Source organism: Triturus cristatus, chromosome 7 (genome assembly GCF_964204655.1).
Source record: "Triturus cristatus chromosome 7, aTriCri1.1, whole genome shotgun sequence".
In the NCBI taxonomy this organism is placed as follows: Eukaryota; Metazoa; Chordata; class Amphibia; order Caudata; family Salamandridae; genus Triturus; species Triturus cristatus.
Window position 1 is genome coordinate 1,197,280,352 of NC_140590.1, and position 18,506 is coordinate 1,197,298,857.

At 47.1% G+C, this 18,506-nt stretch overlaps 1 long non-coding RNA gene across 1 annotated transcript in view; it reads left to right on the plus strand.

Annotated features, from left to right (window-relative positions):
- Positions 1-1,400: 1,400 nt before the first annotated feature.
- The window catches only part of LOC146811591 (uncharacterized), a 54,593-nt gene continuing 37,487 nt past the window's right edge, over positions 1,401-18,506 (plus strand). Inside the window, exon 1 of the long non-coding RNA XR_014966749.1 lies at positions 1,401-1,455. This is a non-coding gene — a long non-coding RNA (uncharacterized LOC146811591). The remainder of the gene's footprint in view (positions 1,456-18,506) is intronic.

Sequence of the window (18,506 nt, forward strand, 5' to 3'; positions counted from 1 at the left end):
TCAGTTCAAGATTGCTTGCTTGACGCACAAGGCTCTCCATTATACCACCCCCATTTACTTGGCAAAAAAACCTCGAACTTTCTGTTCTGAATCGGGCCCTAAGAAGTTCTAACACACTCTTGCTAAAATCTCAACTTGAAAAAGAAAAGCACCTTCAACCACTCCTTGTCCGGTCTTGCCCTGAGAATTTGGAATGCTCTTCCTCCCCAAATCAGATCGAGCGCTTCATCCTCCTCATTCATGAAACAAGTCAAAGGTTTATTACTGAATAACCAGTTGCAACACTCAATCTGAAGACACATATATAACTTTTGTTTTTCAGTGACAACATGGGTTTCTCATGCACTGTTACTTTTCAAATACCATACGTTTGGTTTGCTCTTTTTGTACATGTGCTGGTTAACTTGGCTTTTGTTTAATATGTACGCTTTTACTCTTATCTGCTTCTTTATGCAGTGCTCTGATACCCTTACAGGTCATGTTCGCGCTATATAAAACTTTTCAAATAAATAAAGGCTCAGCAGGCAGCCGGCTAACACATCAATGCACTTGCAGAGTGGCTGCCCCTCTTGGCAGCACACTATTTCTTTCTTGCAGCATGTCCTTGGTTCCACTAGAGGCCTGATTTGGTGGTGTTTTGGATCCAGTACTTATGCCCAAATGTGTCTTTAAATCTGAGGAAATTCCAAAGGGGCCTATGAAGATCACAAGGTCCCTGCCTTTGCGTGAGGCAAGGCACAGCCCTACTTGGGTGTAAGTGTCTGCTCCACCCACCTATCTAGCCTAGGAAGACCTAGCAGTCTGGTGATGGGCTACCAGGTTGCAAATGTCACGACCAAGCTCCCTGTGTGTGTGTGTGTGAGTGTGTGTGTCTGTCTAGAGGGAATGAACAAAGCCCGGCTGGCATCTACACCAGAAGTGTGTTCTTTAAACAACATTCACAGCAACATCAATGGAAAGGATGTACACCGCCTCTCCACACAGCATTAATAAATTGCCTGCATTTCTGTGGCTGGAGTGTGGCGACTCGTACATATTTGTGATGGAGGCTAGAGGCCGGGTTATCCTTAGAATTTCAAAGAGGGCCTATCTAGTAAATGTCTGCTGATTCGTTCTTCCTGGGCATTTACATTTGGTGAAAGGGAGGTGTGGGGGTAGTAATGCAGGTTTTTTTTGTTTAAGGGGAAGATCTTGCCAGGGATGACCTTTTAATGTTACCCTGATTGAGGAGTCAAACAGATGCAAGAGTTTGCCACCTCATCCGCACGTTTTCATATAGTTGTATTTACGCTGCTATTGTTGTGAAGGACTGTTATATAGCTGCTGACTATCTGTGCTTAATGTTAAAATGTTTTTACCTTTACATGGTGGAAACCGTACAGGTGAGAAGACTGTGATCAGGGATGTGCTGGAGGGAAACTGAAGAAGAACCTGAACAAGCATGTGGCCCTGCAAGTAAGACTGACCATTGTCAAGGAGGTGTCCGTAAGATAAGTCGGTGACTAGAAGGTGTGCCAAATCAGTGGACCTCCTAGGAAGCCCACAAAAAGCAACTTGGTATACTTCATGGAATTGGATCTATTTACTCTTTCAACATGAGTAGCATAGGGTCAGGTTGTAGGCATACTTTGTTTTGCAGGTGGACCAGTAAACTTGGCAACTTAGTTAGTATAGGGTCAGTTTGTGGATTGGAGCTTTCTTTCTTCCAATGCCCTCCCTGATTTCCTTTGCTGGCATAATACCCACAGCACCACATTGTACACCTTCCACCAGTTTTCCTTCCTCTTGGGGCCCTCCTCGCTATTTCGCGAACTATAGTACATACTCCCGGGGAACAGCTTTACTAATCCATTGACGCTTGCCCTTGCAGTTAGCCAGGGTTTGCAACGATAGTGTGGGTCGCTATACGATGGTAACGGGGCACTTGCTGGGATATCGTGTTTATGCGCCTAATATTGAGAACCCAGAATTTATCCACAACCTCCATACTCCGCTTTTGCAGTTCGATGCTGACTATATTTGCATGGGTGGCAATTTTAATCTTCTATTGGCCCCTGCGCAGGACAGCACGTCTGGCTCTCTCAATTCCAAGCCACGGTCACTTTGTGTGTTATTGGAGTAGTGTGACTCGCTTGGTCTTGTGGATGTTTGGTGACTCTGTCGACCGGGGTAGTCTGCATATACTCACTACTCTGCGCAATATGACACCTGGACTCGATTGGATTTCCGGCTGGTATCCCCAACTTGGCTGCTTGATATAGGGCATCTCAGCATCTTCCTAGTTCATTCTCTGATCACTCCCCTGTGGTTCTCACAGTCAGGGTCCCTAGTACATTCTCTGATCACTCCCCTGTGGTTCTCACGGTCAGGGTCCCTAGTACATTCTCTGATCACTCCCCTGTGGTTCTCGCGGTCAGGGTCCCCAGGCCTGAGGGGTGTGAGACTCGTGGAGGTTCCTTGGTCAGGAGTTAATGGACGAGGTGTTCAGTGCAGAACTTTGTGCTGCTATTGTAGAATAGTTTGATTTAAATAAAGGTTTGGTGCAATTGTGGGCCACTCTTTGGAAGGCTATTAAAGCTTCGATGCGGGGAGTCAGTATTTCTAAACATGCTGGGGTATTGAAAGAACTGAGGCGTATAAATTAGCTCGCATTAGGCGGCAGCTAGACTCACTAGACTCACTTGACAGGGAACAGGTGGTGCAATCGGACCCAGCTAATCGTGGCCGACGATTGGCACTCTTGTTAGAATTCAGGGGAGCGGCTGAGCATGAAACACATTTATTAAGTAAATATTCCACAGACCTGGTCGCACCTTGGTGCGGCTCTTGAGACCCTCGACTGGATAATCTTACATTGCCTGTATCCGTTCCTGATGTGGACAGACACTGATGGGCACACTGGATATACGGGATGAATTCCTGGACTATTACTCAAATCTGTATTCAACGCGCGTAACTCATGGTGATGAGGTTTGCAATTAATATTTAGAGGAAATTACGTTGGTTTGGCTGATAAAGTAATGCAACAATTCCTGGCTGAGCCATTCTCTACTGAGGAAATCATTAGTGCTATCAATGACAAAAGGTTCGACTGGCCAGGAATTGGATGGTTTCACTGGCAATTTTTATTAAGCTTACAAGAGCCTCTATTAGATCGCATTATCTCCCGGACTCAGTTGGAATTTGTCCCTCACAGATCGACAGCGTTAAACCTGTGTACATTGTTTACGGTTATACACAGAATCTCACCGGAGGTCCCGGCAGCTGCCGTATTACTTGACGGGGTCTTCGACCCTTTGGAATTGCCTTTTCTCCTGACAGTTATGAAGAGGATGTAAATGCCTAAGGGATTCATTGAGCTCACTGCACTACTTTATACTTCGCCTATAGCCAGGCTTTGTCTAAACAGCACCCTGTCTTCTCAGTTTGCTCTCACCCGTGGTACTAGACAGGGCTGTCCGCTTTCTCTGTTGCTTTTCCTTATCGCGTTAGACCCACTGGCCTGACAATTGCTGGAGCGACATCTACATGGGGGTCTTCAGTTCACGACGGGTCCCCTTTTAATCTTACTTTACGCCAATGACATTATTCTTTATGTACGCCACCCAAAGGAGAATTTGGAACCACTAATCGGGGAGATCATTTGATTTGGTGGATTCTCGGGTTTGGGCATAATCTGGGTAAGTTGGACATTTTTCCTCTAACCCCAAGCGTAGACAAGTGGGACTGAGTTTCCCGTGAAGTGGTGTGATGAATCGGCTAGATATTTGGGAATCCAGATACACAAAGAAACTGAACAGATCATCTTACTCAACTATGGCCCAGCACTGCATACGTTACAGCAACAGGTGGACTGCTGCTTGAAGCTCCCTCTTTCTCTGGCTGGTCGTGTCGCAATCATAAAAATGGTGGTCCTCCCCAAATTCTTATTTGTTTAATAAAATATCCATTCTAATCCCCAATAGCTTTTTTAGAACTATCCATTCCCTCCTCATCAGGCTCGTTTGGGGTGGGGGCAGAGCCAGAGTTGATTGGGCCACATTGACCTTACCGTATGAATTTAGGGTCCGAAGGGCGCTTAGAATGCATATTACAGAATTTCCATTGGAGCCTGAGTCCTTCCAACCGCTAACGATCGTGATTACGAGCAGCGGGGGGACCACTTGATTTCCAAATTATACAAGTTTTCAATGGCTTTAGTCCCTAGTAGGGATGCCAAGAGCCGAGAGGCATTGGAGCGAGACCTAGGACACCCGCTGCAGGACTCACATTGGTCCTATTGTTGTACCCAGACCAGAGGTTTCCCTAAACGGTAGGCATAAGTTGATCCAAGTACCTATGGAGGGCATACATGTTGCCTGCAAAAATCAATGCTATTGACCCAAATCGGCCTCACAGCTGTCCTAAGTGTGGAAGCCCTCATGCCAATTTTGCACATATATCCTGCAATTGTGTTAACATTGGGGATTACCAGAGATCCATTCACATAATTCTATCACGTATGACACAACTGGACTTTGCCCCTATGCCTGAGGTAGCTTTGTAGGGATATGTACACGGTTTCCCCAAGCAGAAGCGCAAATTTCTTGCTATTGCCCTTCTACTTGCGAAGAGGGAGATAGCGCTCTGGTAGGGCAGTAAGGTTACTCCTACTACAAAAGCCTGGCTTAACAGCCTCACATATTGTAATACAAATTGCGAACTGTATGCATCAACACAACCCCCTGCATCTAGACCCAAGGACATCTGTAATCCCCTTATCTACTTGAACTTAGCTCTACCCCCTACCTCACAGCAGCCCGCAGGAATAGTTCCCACCGGGGTGGGATGAACCTGCATTACTATGTTTTTTTGCTATCGATGTAATGGCCATGCTGGGAATGTGGGGTGGTGGATTTATAGGAAGAAGAATGCTGCCGGGGGGGGGGGGGGGGGTAATATATAATGCAACAGGATGCACCGCGCTCTTGACATATCACTGATGCTGCGCCGCCATCGGAAACCAAAGCCTCGCACATCCAACCAACGCATCACCTCCTTTTCGCAACGCAATGTCCCCGGGAGCCAACGCCTCAACGACCTTGTACTGCCTCCAGTAACCGACATATCACAAACCGTAATAAAATGAAAACACATAATAAGAAAAATCACAACCCAATTAAAAAAAATATTATATATTTGAATAAATATAATAACACCATAACAAATTAACTCCTATCACTACACCCAGATTATTTTCAAGTGTTTAGTGAAATCTAGCACCTAAAAGACTAAAATACCAACTGCATGTATCTGGTGCGTATGACCGGGACAAAGTTAAAAGTTAAGGTTGACCACAGTGAAGCACAAGTCAGACACACAAGGTGGATTGAGCCTGGTCTTGGCTGAATTTTGGACTGAGATTAATTTTTGAAGAAAAAGTCCAGGAGAAGGTAGAGTGCAGCAGGGCAAGGCAGCAGGCTGCATCCAAAGAAGAGTCGTCATCACCGGGGAGCACTGGATGAAGTCTCGGCAAAGCAATTGACAACAGCAGGGAAAAGCTCTGAGCAGAAGAAGCAGGATGTCCTGGCAGAGGGGTTGTCGTCATCACTGGGGAGCTGGTCACCATCAAGCCTAGTAAAGGTTTTTACCTTCTGATTTAAGACAACTTTTTGGAAGCCAAAAACCATCAGTGGGACAGAGCTCCAAGCTGTAGCAGAAGAGGGCTCCATGAAGCCAGACACTGTCACAGATAGTGGTGAACCTAATTTGCTGCTGCGTAAAATAACGTAGCAGAAGCTACTGCAATTTCAGACCAACTGGCAATGCACCTTGGGTGGATCGACTGTCGGGTAGCTCCTTGTCTGTCAGTTCTTCTGGTAGTGTCTGTGAAACTTTTTCAAAGTCCCACATTTTTGGGCTAGGTAGGAGCAGGATCTCTAACATCACTTCCAAGAGTGCAGGACCTGGGAAGCACCACTTGGTGGGGGGTTAAAACTCACTCCTGCAAAGAAGAGGTGCTTAGTTCAAGGTCTCTGGAGCTTGTTATGCCCCTGTAGTTCACACAGAAGGCCAGGAAACTATCCCTTGGTCTCATGTCTGATGGTCCTCTGTTCATGAAGATGGTCTGGTTCTCCTTGAAGCATCAAGGCAGCCCTCTAAAAGCAGGGAAGTCCTTTCGTGAGCAAGGCATTCCTCAAGCAGCAGGGCAGTCCTCTGAGAACCAGAGAGAGGATGTGGCCTAACGGCTAGAGCGGTTGACCTCGGAGCTGGGGAACTGGGTTTGCGTCTTGGCAAAGATGCTCAATATCCTGTGATTCTGTGCAAATCACTTAATCTCCCGGTGCCTAACAAAAATAAATGCGTTCTTCTGTAAGGCAACTGATGCTCATGTAAAGCGGTCTGATACCTTTGGGTCTAGTTTGCGCTATATAAAACTAAACATTTATCTTTTTAAAAGGCAGGCCTCAACCAGCAGGGCGGTCCTCTAGGGGTCCAGGAAGATATTCTGAAGTCTTCAACAAGTTCAGAAATGTACTGAAGCGGTGCTCTGGGGGTGCAATATTTATACCATGATCCACCCTTTGAAGCGGGGAATTTCCCATGCTACCCTCACATCTGTTTCTGGAAAGTTCTTCCCTTAACCTACCAAGGCTCCAAGAAGTCTGGTGTGAGAAAAGGCCAGTGCCAGATTCCCTAGCGTGTGTGCTGGAGGCAGCCCTTTGAACTGTAGGTGGACAGGTAAAAGCTCTGCCCCCAGCTATCCTAGCAGGCTGGCCAAGTGTGCGAACACCTAATCCCATTTTTGTCTCACTGGGAGGTATACACAAAGCCCAACAGCTAAGCTAATCGCAGTCATGTGACCAGCCCATCCAAGTACTACGCATCAGTCAACTTTCTCAGCTGCCTACAAAATATAACATGATATTCACCCGACACTCTGGCGCAGCACCTCTGATTAACTCAGTATGTCAAAAGCGTAGTTGCCCAATCACTGCTGCCGAGACAGCCTGCTCAGACAGCCTTGCAGGGAACACTGTGTGAGAAGCACACCTATAGGCCGCTGGCTCAGGCGCGCTATAGTTTAACTTTGGAAGCCTGCCTCACAGCTGGGAGACTATCACCACTGCTGCAACTCCCACAGCATTATGTCTCTTGGGCCAGAAGGGAACCAGGAGCGTAATGATCAACCGAACCGACTCCCAGCTAACTTGCGGGGCCACCGGAGTGGTGGCCTGGTGCCATAGCACTGCAGCCTGGCCCCCAGATAAGTGATTTTCACCGCAACAGAACCTGGCAGCTTTCTGTAATGCAATTCCTTTTGTAATTCACATTTTTCTCTGATATCTGAATGAGGTTGCGTGTCTTTAATAAAGCTACCTATTCTTTTGGGCAAGGCTCTCTGATGTGACTTTGATCACTGTGGTGTCACAATAAACTGAGGAGGCCTCACGGGTGAGTTAAATAGAAGAAGGAGTAGGTGACAGGAGATCCTTGGGAGGGGCTGCAGTGCATGCAGCCTCTGCTTCCGAATCTCCGGTGTAATGTAGCACCTCTTCATTCCGTCAGAGTAAGTGCTGCAAGGGTAGAGTGCATGATCCTGTAACCTAGTCTGGTGCCATTCGTGGTCTAGAGGAACCATTGCTCACCTCCGAGAGGCAAAAACTGCCACTGTGAAGGACTGGATCCCCCACGGCCTGGCTCCCCCGATTGAAGCTGTCAGAAGAACACGGGCCAGTCCATGCGTACCTGTAGGCCCCCAACACCAGGATCCCTGTGCATGCCCTAGAAAGGTGAGAGACGCCACAGATTTAGCAAGGGTTGCAAGCAGTAGCACCCACATGACATGTCTGTGATGTTATATGTGCAGGAGGGAGAATAGTGTGCTCCAATTAATAACATGACCTAGCGGGAGATACGTTAGTAATAAGGGTTCATGCACGAGCAAAAACAACATGCTGAGTGAATTCTTTCTCAGAACAAGAAATTCACATGCTTTAAGGAATCAAAGATTTAGCTAGAATGCATGGTATCAGCAACATGTACAAATGGGCTCTGTCTGACGAGCACACAAAGTGTGAAGCATCATGTTTCAATAACAGAATACATTCCATGTCTTCTTGTCTTTAAAGCAATTTTTATTTATCATTGCTCAATCTGTTGTATGAAACATCTTCAGTAAGGTCTGGCTTTTTAGTCAAAAGTGCACAGAAAAGTTACACTACATGTCCCCGAATGCAACTTTAGATTAGATAATAAATTTCATAAATGGCAGAAAATGTCACACATTATAAGTCTACTTTTGGAAAGCAGTTCACCTGTCTTGGTACGACTTAATGTTGCTCTACAGCCATCAGCTCAGGTCACACTCCCTGACTGTCACATGAGTGCACCCGGCTCCCGAACCCGTAATTGAAACCATCTAGGTAATCGAATTTAGCAATGCAGGTTTGGTTTGTACTTTACGCTGCAGATCATATTTGAATTTTTTAGTAGATTTTGCTCACATCACCAATCCTGTACTCTGTTGATATCATGGCTACACATTTGTTAAACTACAGTCAATTTGCAAGGGCACTAGGGCCTTTCCATTTCTGATACTTTCCAGCAGTTTTAAAATCTTCTGAGAGTTTCTCGTTGCTCAAATCGGTGTAATTTCTGACATTTATGTTTTCCTCATCTTTATTGCGTAATTTTACTCCCGAGAAAGTGTCGCTCATAGTTGTTAAATGTTACTCTTAATTGCACTGAAACTCTGAAAATATCACACATAATCAATCTGGAACATTAGCAGCTATGTGTGACCCAGGACACTGGCAGCAGGCACCAAATGCTCTACCCTTCTGCTCTATCGCTTGTTCTGACATTTACGGCGAGAGCTGTTACAGTCTCAACATCATCTCAACATTCCACAGTTCTGGGCAAATCACTTAAACTCCCCATGCCAAAGCAAAATGTGACCTTGTTTAATGTAATTAACAATGTAAATATTGCTGATATGAAGCACTCCAATGTCTTACGGTTGAGTTTGTGTTAAAATGAAAATTGCAGAAAAATTCATAAAGAGGTAAAAACAAAACCTTAAAATAATGGGACAAAACCATACCCATTTAGTGACTGATTTTTACAAAGTGAAATTAGAAATCCAGGATAAATCGCGGCTCCCCTGTTTAATTTGGTGATCTTGGGCATATATTTGATTTCACAAGCACTTTCAAATATATGATTTCAGAATACCAGCGGCACAAAAACTTACCATGTTTGATTAAATAGACCATAATGTTGCTTGAAAATGTTCTGGGATGCAGCCAGGGTTCACATAACAACTGTCTTGCCTCTTATTTTTACTAATGGCACGGTCACCAGTGTAGTTGTGGTGGCAGAAATGGTTCTAAATCCATGTTTAAAAAACTATCACTTTTGATAAGTACTACTCAGTGCAGCGTTATCATGAGATCTATCAATTGCAAATGTTCCAAATGTTAATACAAACATTTTCAAGGTCCAGCTTGTGCACAGGCTCTAAGAGCGAAGGCAGACCCTTGGCTCGGCTTTCAGTGTTAATTTGTTGTATAATCACCTCTGGGTCGAATAAGGAGTCAGAGGTGTCACATGAGATAGCACAACCAGGCACATGTCCACATGCAAATAAGGAAGGCGTTTTCTGCTACTATCCATGTATCTCTAAGGTTTGAATATATGTTTTTTTTAATTAAACAGCCAAAATGTTTTCTTTCTCAATTTTCCTCTCATGCATTCTCTCTCTCGCTCTTTTTCATTATTTCCTTGCTTTTTCCGTTATTGTGATGCTTTGCTCTACCTTTTAACTCGTGTTCCTTTCATTCCATTTCCCTAAAGTAATCTTTTTGTTCCATTATAGCATTAGTTAATATCTTGAGGCTGTCCGTTAAAATAATCAGAGGTCACAGCTGAAAACAGAAATGAAACAGCCGAGTTCTTTATTGAGAACTGGACTGCCAGACTCAAACCTTGTTTCCCAAGTACGACCCAGTGTGTAACATTAGGGGGTCTCTTTCAATAAGGCCCCAACTCAAGTACTGTGTCACACATCAAGCATTGTGTTCTGTTTTAGAGACTACTTCTGGAACTTTGTGTCTGGTTCCGGAGATCTCATATGGCAAAAGCTGTGTCAAATTCTAGAAGCCGCTCCTTGACTAGTGTGTCCATTTCTGAAGATCCATTTGTAGTTGTGTACATGGTTTTGGTAGCCTCATCCAGTGGCGTAGCTTGGTCACTATGTTTGGGGGGCTGTGAGCTTCAGATTTTCCGAAAATCGGGCTGGCATATAATGTTTCAATACATTTTACGACAAGCAGGGTGCATGAGAGGGGCCAAGGTAGCAGTGGTAAGGGAGAAGAATGGGATTAGTAGGTGTACTGAATGAGAAAACACAATATTTTGTCAAAATAATCCAATATTTTGAGGACTTTCAAAACAGAGAGGGAGAAAGTGTGTGCATGTGTTCTTGTCTGTGTATGTAAACATCCCTGGTGAAATTCGACTGACATCTCACAATACCTGACTGAAAGCACCTGTACCCAACTATTTACCAGAAAATACATTTAGTAGGGGAATGTAACACCCCAAACACCCAGCACCCTCTGAAGCTAAGCCCCTGGCCTCATCGTGCGTACTGTGCCCAGTTACAGTAAGTAACTTATTGTACAGTTGATTAAAACTCACAATTTTAAAAGAAGAATCCTTTGAGACATTAAAAGTACTTAAAAAGAAAAGATAAAAATCATTATCTTAATTTACACTTTAACATTAACATCCTAACATTAAAGTGTCCAGTTACAGAGATCACATCTTAAGCATTGTCCCCCTTTCTGGAAGTCGAGTGGTGTTTTTCTAGAGATCTCATTGTATTATGTTAATTTCTCGAAATTACTTCTAGATCACTGTCTCCTGATCTAGAAATCTCATTGGGAGCCTAGTGTGCTTTTTTGCAGGCCTCATCTGTGGTATTGTGAACATTTCCAGAGTCTCATCACATGTATAGTATCCAGTTCTGAAGCACTTACCTAAAATATTATATTCAACTCTGAACACCATATTAACAGGCAAATAAATGCAGAACTGAGAGATGCCAAGAATTTGAGCATTGAGGAGCAAGCTTAGGCAGGCTGTACTAAAATAATTTAACAAAAGGAGCAGTGAAGGTCTGCATCAGCATCTTAGCACAGGTGGCGAGAACAAAACGTGAACATGGACCAATGAGGTGTAGGATGAACATAGAGGGCCAATACAAGCCACGGTAGATCTGGAGACCATGTATTGTCTATGAGCAAGAAGGCAGTAGGGTGAGTCAGAGAGTTTACGTACTGTTGGATTCCTTGTCACTATGTTTCAAGGGTGCACAACAGAGCAGCCCCACTGCGTCAACTATCTTGGCAATAGAGTGCGCACATGTTCTAAGGATCAGGAAACTCTTACACAGGCTCCTCATGGCATGGTTGAGGTTCTTATGGGATCTTCAGTAGTTTCTTGGTCTAGAAACTAGTCATGGCCAACTTCTTCACAGCAGGGTATCTTGCACGACATAAGGAACATGTTCTCTCAACCCCCAAGCTCAACTTCTTCACTTACACCTATGTGTCAGCACAGCAGGAGGACTATTCCTTCTCAACCCCAACATCAAACTCTTCTTAGAAGTGTTTATCGTTCAACAAAAACAGGATGTTCTCTCAACCCCAGCTCAAACCCTTTCATTTACACCAATGTGTCGGTTCAACATGAAAAGTGCACCCTCTCAAGCTCTTCTCAGTAGGGTATCCGTATCTAACGCCAGGTAAAGCGGGTGTCGCTCGACAGCCCCTTCAGTCACAGCAGTGTATCAGCACAGCAAGAGTATCCGCTCCCCCAGAACCTAGACCCTCGACAGCCAGTGAAATTGTACAGCTTCAGCAGGACCCATCCTCCAACCAATGAAGGCCTCCTTCACTCCCACGCACTCGCACCAGGCAGCTTTGTACAATTCTCCATGAAACGTACCTGAGGAAGAAGGAAACACAAAAGGGAAAGTCACAGCACAAGCTGTAGCGCGTGAAGAGTTTTACCTACTGGTGCGACGTGTGGAATGGCAGAGCGTCCACTGACCCAGAGTGACTCCCCACTATACTATTGAATCGTTCATTTAAAGTATTTTCAGGCTCTGTTGGGGTGTGGATGCTAATTCATTACTCCATACCTTTATTTAGCTTTCCCTTTGTGGGTGATTCAAAACTAGTTACACTTCAGTACAAAACGCTTGCAAAAGTACTGCCTTCATGCAAAAGCCCAGCTCGTGCTCAATTTCGTGACCTGTGTGCCGCTCTAAGCAGAGAGGGGTGTGCTTTACTAACAGCTGCTCGGCTCCGAGCACTGCTGCTTCTGCCTCCTAGAGCCGAGGCTCACCTCTCCTGATGTGGGAGGGCCTGCTCGTGGGCTGTCCGAGGTGGCCAATAGGCAAGACCTCCGGAGTCTGCCGATGCTAGGGGCAGGGCTTTAAGTTGGCTGGGTCTCACCGGTGCCGAGTGTGGAATCTGAAATAAAAGCAAGAAATGAATCCACGCAACCAGTTCTCTGTCAAGGGTAAGATAAGAGCGTTTATTGGAAAAACCAACAACGGAATAACGTGCAGCACGGAGGCATGAGAAAAGTCACTGAGTGCCCAAAGAGGTGACGTGCTTGCCAGTTTTTATAGGTCCAAACCACAGAGGATGTAGCATCATAACATACGTTGCACAAATTAAGCATAATTCGTTTGACCAATTAACAAGGGCCTAGATAGTTGCATACCATTTAAGGTCCGAAAAAGGATGTATGACGTTACAACGCATACTATTACAACGCATGCCTTTACAACGCAATTTTTACAACGCAAATACCTTTACAACGCGTGTTGTTACAACGCGATATAGTTTTATTAATTGTAAAGTGCTATTACAACGAATTCAAATATAACGCATACCTTTACAACGCATCAATATAGTCTTTTTTTTTTTTCTTTTCCTTTTTGTAAAATAAAACCTGCCACGGGATACAGGGAAATTAGGGGTTTTTGGGTGGGGAAGTGTTTTGAAATGTAGAGAAAAACGGAACGTTAATGTAATGAAATGCAAAGCATTTTTTTAAATTAATATTCGAGTATTAAAAAAAATACTCGCTTGTTTCCTATTTTAAAAATTTAACATACGCAACCATTTATTAAATATAATATACTTACAAAATAGAACTAATTCATTAAATAAGTGTTCGTGAAAAAAAAAGTATACCATACACATAGTCGCCATTTTAAACATTGTAGTTCCCAAATTGTCCTACAACACTTTCCATGAAATTAATACCACAACACTACTTTCAAAATGGATGCCAAAACGAATCAAAATAGTGAAAACAACACATCTTAACATGCTATTTTTAATTATATGTTTCCACAGTAAATAAAAGGTTATTAAAAAATATAACCAACGCTAACTATGACAGTTGCTAAAACCTATAAATACAACCAACACACCATTTTAAAACCAGTTGATTATCAACTCCCAGAGTGACCAGACGCCAAAAGCTGAAGCTCTGACCTCTTCACCGAGATAAGACCCGACTCCATTTACGAAGTAATATTTGCCGAAATACAAGTAAGTTTCTAAAACGAATAGCAGAAATGTTTAGTTGAATCATTTAAAACGCTGTACCTAATAAGTTTGAGTTTGCATCTTTAAATAAAAAAAAAAAAACAACCTATTACCATAATTTATTTTAACATTACTATCATATAAACTAAGGTGCCGATTACGATCCTGGAAAAACCAGGTACGAACCGTCGGACGGAGCATATTCTCCGTCCGACGCGTACCCGGTCGGAACAATATACAAACATGGAAGTACGATTCGCACGGAAATACTATTTCCGTACGATTCGTACAAAACACCGACCGATGAAAATATACACACAAATGTGATCCGGGAAAGCGCCGACGTGACGTCGGGACGCACGCAGCTTGCCTTTCACGAACCAGGAAGTACGATTCGCACCGACGTCGTCCCGCACGGACAATATTTTCCGGCAGCCAAAAACTGCTGGGAAATCAGGACGACGCGAACAAGGAGTACCTGCACGCGATGGACAAACATGGACCCGAACCTACGTGTCATCCCGGCCCTCATTGCAGTCGACCTCCTCTACAGGTTCCGACGCAGACGCCGCAGAAGGTCAGAACAACAAAGGGGGGGGGGAGCAGGGGCAGGCCACAAAACCCCCACCCAAGTCACACAGCACACATGCTCTGGACGTACCTGACCCCCAGGCCCTGGTCACTACGAGGGGGTGGGGGCGTGTCCAGCAAAGCCAGCGTCCGCCACAACGGAAGTGGTTGACGACGCGAACCGGTAACACAACAATACAGGTACGTCCCGTACCCACGCCTTAAGAGCGTGGGTACGAGTCGTACCACGCCCACACCTACGTCACCCCAACAATGGCGGGAAGGCTCGTACCCACGTGGCAAAGGCCTGGGTACGGCCCGCACAAGCATTCCACAGCGTGGGTACGGATATGTACGGACCGTACCCCCACCCCGTATGCATGGAGCGTACCCACACCCGTGTATGTTCTAAGCGTACATATCCTGATATAGGAGGGTTGGGTGCAGAGTCCTCCCAGCAGTGCCCAGACACAGGAGGGGTGGGTGCCTAACACTCCCAGCAGTGCCCAGACACAGGAGGGGTGGGTGCCTAACACTCCCAGCAGTGGCCAGACATAAGAGGGGTGGGTGCCTAACACTCCCAGCAGTGCCCAGACACAGGAGGGGTGGGTGCCTAACACTCCCAGCAGTGCCCAGACACAGGAGGGGTGGGTGCCTAATACTCCCAGCAGTGCCCAGACACAGGAGGGGTGGGTGCCTAACACTCCCAGCAGTGCCCAGACATAAGAGGGGTGGGTGCCTAACACTCCCAGCAGTGGCCAGACATAAGAGGGGTGGGTGCCTAACATTCCCAGCAGTGCCCAGACACAGGAGGGGTGGGTGCCTAACACTCCCAGCAGTGCCCAGACACAGGAGGGGTGGGTGCCTAATACTCCCAGCAGTGCCCAGACACAGGAGGGGTGGTGCCTAACACTCCCAGCAGTGCCCAGACATAAGAGGGGTGTGTGCAGAGTCCTCGCAGCAGTGCCCAGACACAGGAGGGGTGGGTGCCTAACACTCCCAGCAGTGCCCAGACACAGGAGGGGTGGGTGCCTAACACTCCCAGCAGTGCCCAGACACAGGAGGGGTGGGTGCCTAACACTCCCAGCAGTGCCCAGACACAGGAGGGGTGGGTGCCTAACACTCACAGCAGTGCCCAGACACAGGAGGGGTGGGTGCCTAACACTCCCAGCAGTGCCCAGACACAGGAGGGGTGGGTGCCTAACACTCCCAGCAGTGGCCAGACATAAGAGGGGTGGGTGCCTAACACTCCCAGCAGTGCCCAGACACAGGAGGGGTGGGTGCCTAACACTCCCAGCAGTGCCCAGACCTAAGAGGGGTGGGTGCCCAACACTCCCAGCAGTGTCCAGACACAGGAGGGGTGGGTGCCTAACACTCCCAGCAGTGCCCAGACACAGGAGGGGTGGGTGCCTAACACTCACAGCAGTGCCCCTGCAAAGAAAAGCGTGGAGTACCCACAGATCCAATGCCCACAAATGTCAGTCAGGTGCACAAAGATCCTGCAGTACATGTACCACATGTGTGCGAGGCTGGGAGTATACACATGCATAGCGCCGAAGAGAAAACATGTCCACATGAAGTCATGTCAACAGTCTACATACACAAGTACAGTGACCACCAAGGACGCCACGAATGATGCAGGTGGAGACATCGCTCAGCATACATGGCCAAAGTCTAACGAGTCCGTCACACACTCAGCCAATGTAGACACAGCTCAGCACCACATATTGGAATGACCCTGCAGGGGAGATGTCAGGTTACACAGAGGAAGGAACACACCTTGGGACTATGTCACCATGCAGTAACTGCTTACATGAACAAAGTTATGTAGCCAACAGCTTGTGATGGCACACAGATACCAGGGTCCACCCTATGACCAGCACAAGACCACAATTCCCACACACCCAACACATCACCACCCAAAATAATGGAGCAGGTCCACCAACAGCAATACCAGATAGACAGTAGTGTACTAAGGAAAAAGAAATTGCTTTATTCAGCATCCAAAAATCTGTTTGTCCCTTGAAATTCAAAATGTACAATGCCCATAGGGCAATCCAAAGTTCAAATCCAGGTGGGGGACACAGTGGGACGCGTGTCCCCTAGCTTGCCTGCACAGTCAGACTCCTTTGTCTTCCAGAGGGGGGGGGGGGGGGGGGAAGGACCAGGCACCGCAGGGACATGAGGGCGAAGGGTAGGCGTTGTGGGTGCAGGGACGGAGGACTCCACCACAGGGGGTGGGGCAGCGCCAAAGGCGGAGGTCAGGATGGCGCTGCACACCTTAGCAAGGTCCTCCAGCGACTCCCCTGCACCCGAAGGAACCACAGGCCCCAAGGAGGGGGGTGGGGGTCGGAGGGATGGGTCGCAGCGCTACTGGGGGAGGGTGTGGACAGGGGGGGACTCAACTCCCCTGCCGGTGTCCTGCCTCCACCGCTTGCGGGGTGGTGCCACACTGGGGCTGATGGACAGATTGGGCAGGACTGACCCTGTATCCGACTTTTGGCCAGGAGAGCTGAGGGGAGGGTATTTGGAGGGAGTGGATTTTGTGGAATGCGGACTCCCACTCTGTCTGCGTGTCTTACGTTTGCCCCCCGACCCAGTGGGTGTGCCTACTTCACCCTGTGTGTGCGTGCCAGGAGGTGTGCGTTTGACCTTCCCTGCTGGTGTGGTGCCTGTGTCTGTTGTGGTGGGTGCATGCTGACGTCTGGGTGCATGTGGGACAGGCATGGGAGTGGGAAGTGTGGATGGGTCAGGGGTAGGGGGTTGGACGCAGCGCTGCAGGAGACCCACTGCTGCAGTCAGTGTTGAGTCAATGGACCTCAGCAAGTTGCGTTGGTCAGCCTGTGATGAGAAAATGCCCTCCAAATATGCCTCCATGTTGTTCAGCACTTGGCTGTGGCCATGGAGGACATTAAGCATCGCAGCCTGACCAACCTGCAACTGCCACTGGATGTCCACAGACTCGGCATTGGCGGCAGCAGTGGAGACAGGGGCAGGGCGTGCGGTGCCTGGCAGGAAGGAGACATGTGGTGACCGGGCACGCTGGGAAGGGACACGAGCAAGTGGGAGGCGGCTGATGGCAATGGAGTGGGCGGGGAGAGATGTTGTGCCACTGTCAGCTGGTGGTGCAGCCTCTGCCCACTCGGAGAGCTCAGCCTCGGACCCGTCAGCTTCATATTCTGTGGTGGCAGTGGACAGGTCCTCCGCCTCACTCCCCTCCGCCTCAGTTCCACTCGATGTGCCAGCCAAGATGTCACCGCTGGCACTGGTGCTCGGTCCCTCCGCTCGGTCGGTGCTGATGTCTCCCTCCGTGTCCCCCGACGATGCTGTGGGCAAGGTGAAGAGACAGGAATTAATCATACACCTGTATACATATGTCACATGAGTCCAATCTACATAGGTTACAGTGCATAGCCTGAAAAGAAAGATGAGTAACATCTACAAAACAAGGTACATATGTAGGCCCTGCAACACACAGTTGGTTGACCCACCATGCCACTGAAAAACTATGGAGAGCATGGCACAATAGCAAATGACATCAAATGGATTTTGACAGAGGAGCCAGGCTCTGGGGACAATCGAGCACTGCATCTGCACCACACAGCGTTGCCGAAAATAGGGATGAGCAGGGACCATATCCATGAACTTTAGGCACATGCTGCATAGGTAATACTGAAAACATGCCCACCATGACTGGCTCACTGCACCTTGAGTGTATGTCCAGACAAACATCACACACTGGCCAGACCTAGCAAGGAGCTATCAGGTTTTGACATGTAGGCTTTGCCCGCACCAACCACCCCCTACATGCGACAATTTAGTGAGACACAGGAAGCACTTACATCTCTTAGTCTGGGTGAAATACACATGGGCTGGATAAATGCAAGATTGGACACAAAATACCCAAGGTGCGCCTGTCCAAATAATCATGTACAAATGGTCATCATCAGATGATTGTAACAAGACACACAGGCACTGGCCACCGTGAGTATGAACAAGGAAAATCAGGTCATGCTGTACAGTGGACACTTGTACTACATTTTACGTCAATATACATGGTGCCAGGGGACAATGGAACAGAGCACAACCTATGCTGTAGACACTGAGTGTCCACATTTTGTGATGACACACATGACACCTAGGAAAATATGGCCCAGGGGACAGTAGTGGCCACACAACTCCATGGTCCTGAATGGGGAATGACTGCAACACACGCCACCATCCCTGCACTATGCGTATCGCACACTCATGCACATCATGTAACAGGCCACAACATAGGACATGCGTGCTGTAAGGCATGACACTTGAGAGACTAACTCC